The sequence below is a fragment of the Nannospalax galili genome, unplaced genomic scaffold (genome assembly GCF_000622305.1).
Source record: "Nannospalax galili isolate Female #2095 unplaced genomic scaffold, S.galili_v1.0 scaffold140, whole genome shotgun sequence".
Classification (NCBI taxonomy): domain Eukaryota; kingdom Metazoa; phylum Chordata; class Mammalia; order Rodentia; family Spalacidae; genus Nannospalax; species Nannospalax galili.
Window position 1 is genome coordinate 1,134,852 of NW_008352267.1, and position 8,226 is coordinate 1,143,077.

Below are 8,226 nucleotides of genomic sequence, written 5' to 3' on the forward strand. Positions count from 1 at the left end.
AAATTGATGTATGGTTTAGAAAATTCTTTCCTACTCCTAAATGTTGTAGGTTATTGCCAATGTTTTCTTCTAACAGTTTCAGAGACCCAGGCTTCAAATTTAGGTCTTTGATCCATTTGGAGTTAACTATTGTGCAAGGTAAAAGGTAGGGGTTTAGTTTCATTCTTCTTCAGGTGGAGATCTAGTTTTGCCACCACCATTTGCTAAACATGCTGTCTTTCCTCCAGTGAATGTTTTTGGCCCCTTTGTTAAATATCAGATGGCTGAAATCACATGCACTAATATTTGGGTCTTCAGTTTTGTTCCATTGAGCTCAAGGTCTATTTTTATGCCAGTACCATGTTGCTTTTATGACTATATCTCTGTAATATAGTTTAAAACCTCATATAGCAATATCCCAGCATTTCTCTTAGTGCTCAGGGTTGTTTTGGCTATCCAGGGACTTTTGTGCTTCGATGTGGATCTTAGGATGTTTTTTCCAATTCTGTGAAGAATGTCATGGAGATTTTGATTGGCATTGCATTGAATCTATAAATAGCTTGGTAGAATGTCCATTTTCACAATATTAAGTCTTCTAATACATGAGCATGGGAGGTCCTTTTATCTTCTGGTATCTTTCTCATCTCTTTCTTTAGATTTAAAATTTTCATTGTACTGGTCTTTAATGTCTTTGGTCATGTTTATTCTGATATATATGTTTTGAGGTTATTGTGAAAGGGGGTATTTCCATGTACTCTTTCTCAGATGGCTTATTGTTGGTATATAGAAAGGCTACAGACTTTTGTCAATTAATTTTGTAACCTGCCACTCTACTGAACATATTAGTCACTTCTAGGAGTATTCTGGTGGAATTTTTGGCATCTCTTAGATATAACATCATATCATCTGCAAAAAGGGATACTTTGAGCTCTTCTTTTCCAATTATTACTGCTTAAATTTCCTTCTATTGTCTTATTGCTCTTGCACGAGTTTCAAGTGCTATGTATAAAAGGAGTGGAGATAGTGAACAGCCTTAACTGGTTCCTGAATTTAATGGGAAGCTTCCAGTTTTTCTCCATTTAGAATGATGTTGGCTATGGGTTTGTTGTATATGGCTTTAATTATGTTGAGGTAGGTTACCTCCAGTCCAATTCCCTCTAGGACTTTGAACATAAATGCTTATTGAATTCTGTCAAAGGCCTTCGCTGCATCTGTTGAGATGACCATACTGTTCTTGTCTTTGAGTCCATTTATATGACATGACATTTATTTTCTTATGTATATTGAACCATCTGTACATCTCTGGAATAAAGATGACTTGATAATGGTGGGATGATCTTTTTGATGTGTGTGTATGCAGTTTGCAAGTATTTTGTTGAGAATTTTTGCATCTGTGTTCATTAAGGATATGGGTCTATAGTTTGCATTTTTGGTTTTTGTATTACAGTGATGCTGGCTTCATAGAAGGAATTTAGAAGTTCTCCCTCCATTTCTATGTTTTTGAATAAATTAAGTAGTATTGGATATAAATCTTCTTTAAATGTCAGATAGAATTCTGAGGCAAATCCACCTGATTCTGGGCTTTTATTTAGTCGGGAGGCTTTTTAATACTATTTCAAATTCCTTATATATTATGGGTCTGTTTAAGCTGCTGATCTCTTCTTTGTTTAGTTTTGGTAGTTTTCACCCTTTTAGATACCTGTCCATTTCTTCTAGGTTTTCAAATTTAGTAGTGCATAGATTTTTAAAGATTCCTTTGTAATGTTATGAATCTTTTTAGTGTCTGTTGTAATGATTCCCCTTTGATATCTAATTTTGTTGATTTGGAGATGCATTCTTTCTTTTGTTTAACTGGACTAGGGGGTCTGTCAACCTTGTTTATCTTTCCAAAGAACCAGCTTCTGGATTGGTTGATTCTGCATATTGTTTCTTTTATTTCTATTTCATTAATTTCTCCTCAGATTTTTGTTATTTCTTCTTGTCTGCTGGTTTTGGGTTTCAATTGTTGCTGCTTTTCAAGTGTCCTGAGTTGCAATGTTGTTATTTATTTGTGTTCTTTCTAATTTTTTAACGTAGGCACTTAGAGATATAAACTTCCCTCTAAGGACTGCTTTCAATGTGTCCCAGAGATTTTATTGTGTTTTATTGTCCTTTTCATTTATTTCTAGAAATACTTTAATTTCTTCTTTAATTTCACCTTTGAACCATTGATCATTCAGGAGTGGGCTGTTTAAGCTCCATGTGTTCATGTAGTTACTAGGGTTTCCTCTGATGTTGATTTTAATCTGTATTGCATTGTGGTCTGATAGAATGCATGGAATTATTTCAATCTTTTTGTATTTGTTGAGGTTTGTTTTGTGCCCAAGCATGTGGTTGGTTTTTGAGAAAGTTCCATGGGGCACTGAAATGAAAGCACATTCTTTGATGCTTAGGTGGAATATTTGGCTGATGTTTGTTAGGTCATTTTGATGTATGGTATTGCTTTATTCAGATGTCTCTATATTTTATTCTTTTCCCTTTGACATGTCTAATGGAGACAATGGGGTATTAATTCCCCTACTATTAATGAGTTGGAGTTAATCTGGGTCTTAATGTCCTGTAGTACTGGTTTTATGAAGATGGGTTCACCACAGTTTGGTGAATATATGTTCAGGATTGTAATATCCTCTTCGTCATTCGTTCCTTTGCTCAGAACTAATCTTCTGATTAGTTTTAGTTTGAAGTCTATTTTGTCAGATGTTAGAATTGTGACTCCTGCTTTTTTCTTAGTACCAATTGCTTGGAGTATTTTTTCCATCCTTTCACCTTTAGGTAGTGCCTGTCCTTGAAAGTTAGATGGATTTCTTGCAGACAACAAAAAGATGAGTTTTTATTTTCTTAATCCATTCAACTCATCTGTGTCTTTTGACTGGAGAGTTCAGCCCATTGATATTTAAAGTTATTAATGAAAGATGTGTATTGATTTTTGTCATTTTGATTTCTGTTTGCATTCTTGGTATAATTGTGCATTTGCACAGTTATACATTCATTAAGTTTATTTCTGTTTCCCTTGGGTATAGTCCTTCTTCAGCTCTTTGTATTGCTTCAAGAACTCTCTGAAAGGCTGGTTTTGTGGACATGAATTCTTTCAGCCTATTTATGTCACAGATGATTTTTCTTTGCCGTTCCATTATAATAGACATTTTGGCTGGATGAAATAATCTGGGTTGGCATCTGTGGTCATTTATTACTGGGAGTACTTTAGTCCAGACTCTTTTGGCTTTCATAGTTTGAACTGAAAAGTCAGCCGTAATTCTGATGGTTTTCGTTTTTATCTGACTTGTTGTTTTTCTTTTGAAGCTTTCAGTATTATGTCTTTGTTCTGGACGTTTAGTGTTTTTACTATGATGTGCCATAGAGTGTTTCTTTTATGGTCCTGTCTATTATTTTTTTCTGTGCTTCTTGTATTTGTGTGGGCATGTCTTTCTTTAATTTTGGGAAATTTTCTTCTACAATCCAGTTGAAGATCAGGCCCATACAATTATCTGGAGATTATTCTCCTTCCTATATTCCTATGATGTGTAAATATGGTCTTTTTATGTTTTCATACAAATCCTGCATATTCCATTTTTGTGTTTTCTTAAATTTTCATAATCTTTGCTTGAGTGCTCTAATTCAAGCTCTTTATCTTCCAATCTTGATATTCTGTTTTCCATTTCATTCATCCTATTGGTGAGACTTTCTCTTGTTGTTTCTAATTGGCCTGAGTGTTTCACTTCCTTCTTCATTTCAGCCTGAATATTCTTCAATATTTTTAACTCTTTTCTGAATTCATTCAGAAGTTTATCCCTATCCTCTTTCAGTTCCTTGATTTCTCTTTTTGTGTGTTCTTTAAATTCACTGAATTCTTTTTATCATATTTATGATTGTCATTTTGAATTCCATGTCTTGTATTATCTCTAGGGTGGTCTCATTGTACTCCTTTACAGGACTTTTGGTACTTGGTGGGGATATATTATGAGGGGCCACATGGCTTTAGGCTTGCTCCTCAGGTGTTGTAACAGAGGCCCAAGTCAGGTGATGATCAGATGCTCTCATGCTTGCTCCTAAGGTTTGAATCCCTCTGGTCAGCAGGCACAGGGCAATTTGGGAGGAGTGCTAGGTAGAGGGAGGATTCAGGACTTTCAGTCTGTCAGGGAAAGGATGTTGATCTCAGGAGACCAGAACAAGCATGAAAAGAGGCTGGTCTCAGGCATCTAAGTTGGGCTTGGGACTTCCAAGGATGAAGGCTGGTGTTGAGAATGCAAAGGTGATATGGGGGACGGAACAGGCATTGAGGGAACAGGGGACTAGACTGAGGAATTGGGTTGGTCTGGGTGCAAAGGATCAGGAAACTGTGGGGAATCTGGGCCAAGAGGGTAATTCAGAAGTCTGGGGTACCAAGAGAAGAAATGGGCTAGTGCCAATGCTAGGAGGAGATATGAGGTGTGAAAACAATATAGTAATTTAAAGAACACTTTCTTAAAACCATTGTCAAATTTTTTGTTATATATGCACACAAATGAAATCTGTGTTGTGTGTAGATTCTTAGTTGAAATTATTCCTCTTATCATCAAACTCTTCATAGGACCGTTGTGAATGAAAAGTCATTCCTATGTGTAATCCCTTGGGGCTATAGAACATATTTCCAACTCACACAGTATAGCATTATAGAAAAGAAGATAAATTAAAGGAAGGGTTTTTGGGGGGTTTAGAATATTCTAGAAGCTGGCACACTATTTTTGCTTTAACATTTTCTCATATATTTCATTTCTTGTTCTCTGCTATATTTTTATTGTATTAATGTGACTTACACTTTGTATTAAGAACTCATTTTCAAAGAACATAGAGTTTTATATATTATTTGATTTGAAGCTATTTTATATTTTCTCTGTCTTTCTATAAGAACTGACCTTAAACTCCTCAAAGTTTTTAGAGAATAAAGCATAATGCATGTTTTTACTCTTAACCCTATTGTTTTGTTAATTCTCAACAAAATGGGATGGGTAGAGTTTATTCAACAAAGAATGTTTTGCTTTACTGATTTTCTGAAGTGTTTCTGAATTCTACAATGGGCATATTTTTTTGTGAACCAGAACAAATTAATTTAAAATCTTCAGAAGATTGTCACTCAAGGATTCTGTGGCTGGATTTGAAGTATCATATTTACCTTCTTTCATCCCACTCAGTTTACACTTGTGAAATTGATACACATAAAAATGATATTTTATCATTGAACAAAAATCTGAAGCACTAATTTGCAGGTGGAAAGCAAAAATGAAATTTGTAAACATTAAAATATAACCTAATAGTACAATGCTCATTAGATATTTGATATACGACTTCACTTAGATTTGTAAATAGAGAGTACTTAAGATATATATTTAAAGCACAGAAGCAGAAGTGGAGAATATTCTATGTTTTGCACACATTGAAAATACTTTGAAAAAAACAGGTGTGCAAATAGGCCTAGTATTTGGAAGTAATATTTCAGACTGACCTGTTCAAAATCAGTCTATATTATTTACTGGCCTATAAGCATGTATAAATTAATGACTTATAATAACAGTTTAGGTAACAAAAGTTACACTAATATATGAAACTTATAGGCTTTTGCAAGAAGAAAACATTTTTCATGTTTCTCATTATTTTTATATTTATGAATATTAACAGATTATTGTAAATCCCATTATAGCTTTCATTTCTATCAGATTTTTTTGACTTAATATAATGGTCTGCTACTTTCTATTTCCCCAAAATGAGTAAGTGCCTTTTAGAAATTTGTTATCCAGAAAAAGCACGTTCACTGAATTTGTTTTACTGAGTATACCAAAGAATGAATACAGCATATATTCATAGAAATTATTTTAGCAGAGTGTGATTCCAACTCTCATAGATAATCAGACAATTTACATAAAGTTTACCGAGGTGGAAGACTGAGTTGTGACAAGAACTTCAGAGGGTCGTAGATCTTCAGATTATTTCAGACCTAGCAAGGAGCTTGCCATAGCATCTTAATTATTGTTAGAAAACATGTGACCTGGTTCAGAGGCAAAAAATGCATGAATAAGCTTATATTCACAGCTCTTGTGTTGGCCAAATTGTCAGCATTTGTGTCAATATCTTGAGCTACAGAAAAATTTGGATTTATCTGTATAACGTGTACACCTGCCAGATTGTGATCTGAATCTTTTGTAATGGGGAGTCAGCATAGCTGATATCAGTCTCTGAGAGGGACATTATTGTTATAGTGAAAAGAATAAAAGAGTTGACTATCTTCACCCTGATTCCTATATGTCTTAGAAACACAGTTTACATCCATATTTACTTTTCTATCAAGTTCTAAATATTCAAAACTAAGAAGCAATATTTCCTTCTGAAGAAAAATATTTAGTAAGAGACAGCACTAGATGGTAAGTTGATTGGGTTATACAGTTTACAGCAGGTATAGGAGTCAAGTGAGTCATACATTAGGTCATTTATTTCATTAAAAATAATACTATATTTCTTACTTTTTCTCATTATTATTACTAAATACTTCACATGAAGCTGTTTCAGGGAGAGGAGGTCTATTGTGGCCCACAGTTTGAGGGGATATATTTCACCATGTTGGACAAGGCATGATGGGATGTTAGTCGGTGATAGCCTAAGTATTGGTAGGTGCTTCCTACTCATCTCTCCCCTGGACAGGAAACCAAGGTAACACAGAAATCACGAACAGTTTACAAGTCTGAAGTGTAACCCCCCAGTGAGCAACTTCTTCCAGTAATGTTTTCCATCCTAAAGATTCCACCATCTACACAAACAGTGGCACCACCTGGGGACAAATTGTTCAAACATATTAACAGCTAGGAAGAGACTTTCACAATCACATCATAATCAGTAACTCAGAGGATCTTTTTAGATTTTTCAATAAGTTAATAATTTTCCAGATGATATTTCTAACCAAGGAACATACTGCTGTGCTACCAATACACAAAAACATGGTGACAAAGAAAAACAAAATGAAATGAACATGGGAAAGAGACTTGAAAAAAAAGGGATAGTGGAAGGATAGGAGGGAGTTACGAGGATGGGGTGAAAATAATCAAAATTTATTTTATATATGTTCTAAATTATCAAAAAAACAAATTCCATTAATACAAATATGAATGTACCTTAGTATGATAGGTTAATATAAAAGTGTCCATAAACTGAGTGAGTTATAAACAGAAAAAAATTGTTCCTTGTAGTACCAGATCCTGAGAAATCAACAATCAAAAAATTATACACTGGCGTGTAATAAGGGCTTGTTCTCTGGTTTGTAGCTGAAGCCTTTCCAAGGTATCTTGGAACAAAGGCATGAGAGTTCCTCTTGGTCTCTTTGTAAGGACACTTATCACATTGATGAGGGCTACCAATTCATGAAATTGTCATCTCCTAAAGACTTCACCTCAATTTATTCATCTTAGGGACTGAGTTTTAATAAAAAGGATTTAGAGAGTGGGAGTGGAGGGTGGGAACATACACACCATAGCAAAGAAAGTGTAAAATTCCACAAATTTAACATGTTCTCATGAGTTTTACAGCAAGAGTGACATTGAAAATTGGAACTTTCTGCAGAAATACCTAATACTTAAAACAGAGAGAGAAATATGTGTAAATTTGAGAGTGGCAAAATGGTTTATCAATTAAAAACACTTTCTGTGCAAGACTGGCAACTGAATTCAGTCCCCAGAATGTAAGGTGGATAATGAGAACTAGCTCCTGAAAATTGTCTTCTGACTTCTACTTCTACCTATGTGCCTTGGAAACATACTCCCAAACACACACACACACACACACACACACACACACACACACACACACACTAATTGTAAAAAACAACTGACACTCTATATTAGGACAATTATAAAATTTTATTTATAACTATCTCACTCTACAGCCCAGGCTGCTCAAACTCATGGCAATCCTCCTGTTTCAGCCTTCCAAATGTTAAAACTATAGGTGTGAGCCACCATGCCCCGCCTAATGATCAAACTCTAAGCAGCTTTCCACATACATGCTTCACTGACTTTTGACAAAGGTGCTACGCAATTTAATAGAAAAATAAAAGAGTCTGTTCAACAAATGGTGCCAGAAAAACCAGAATAGCCAAATGAGAAAAAGAACTTTTACCTTAGTGCCCCTAAAACATAAATTTAACTCAGAATGGCTTTCCCACTAAAAGCACAAAGCTCATGCAGAGAA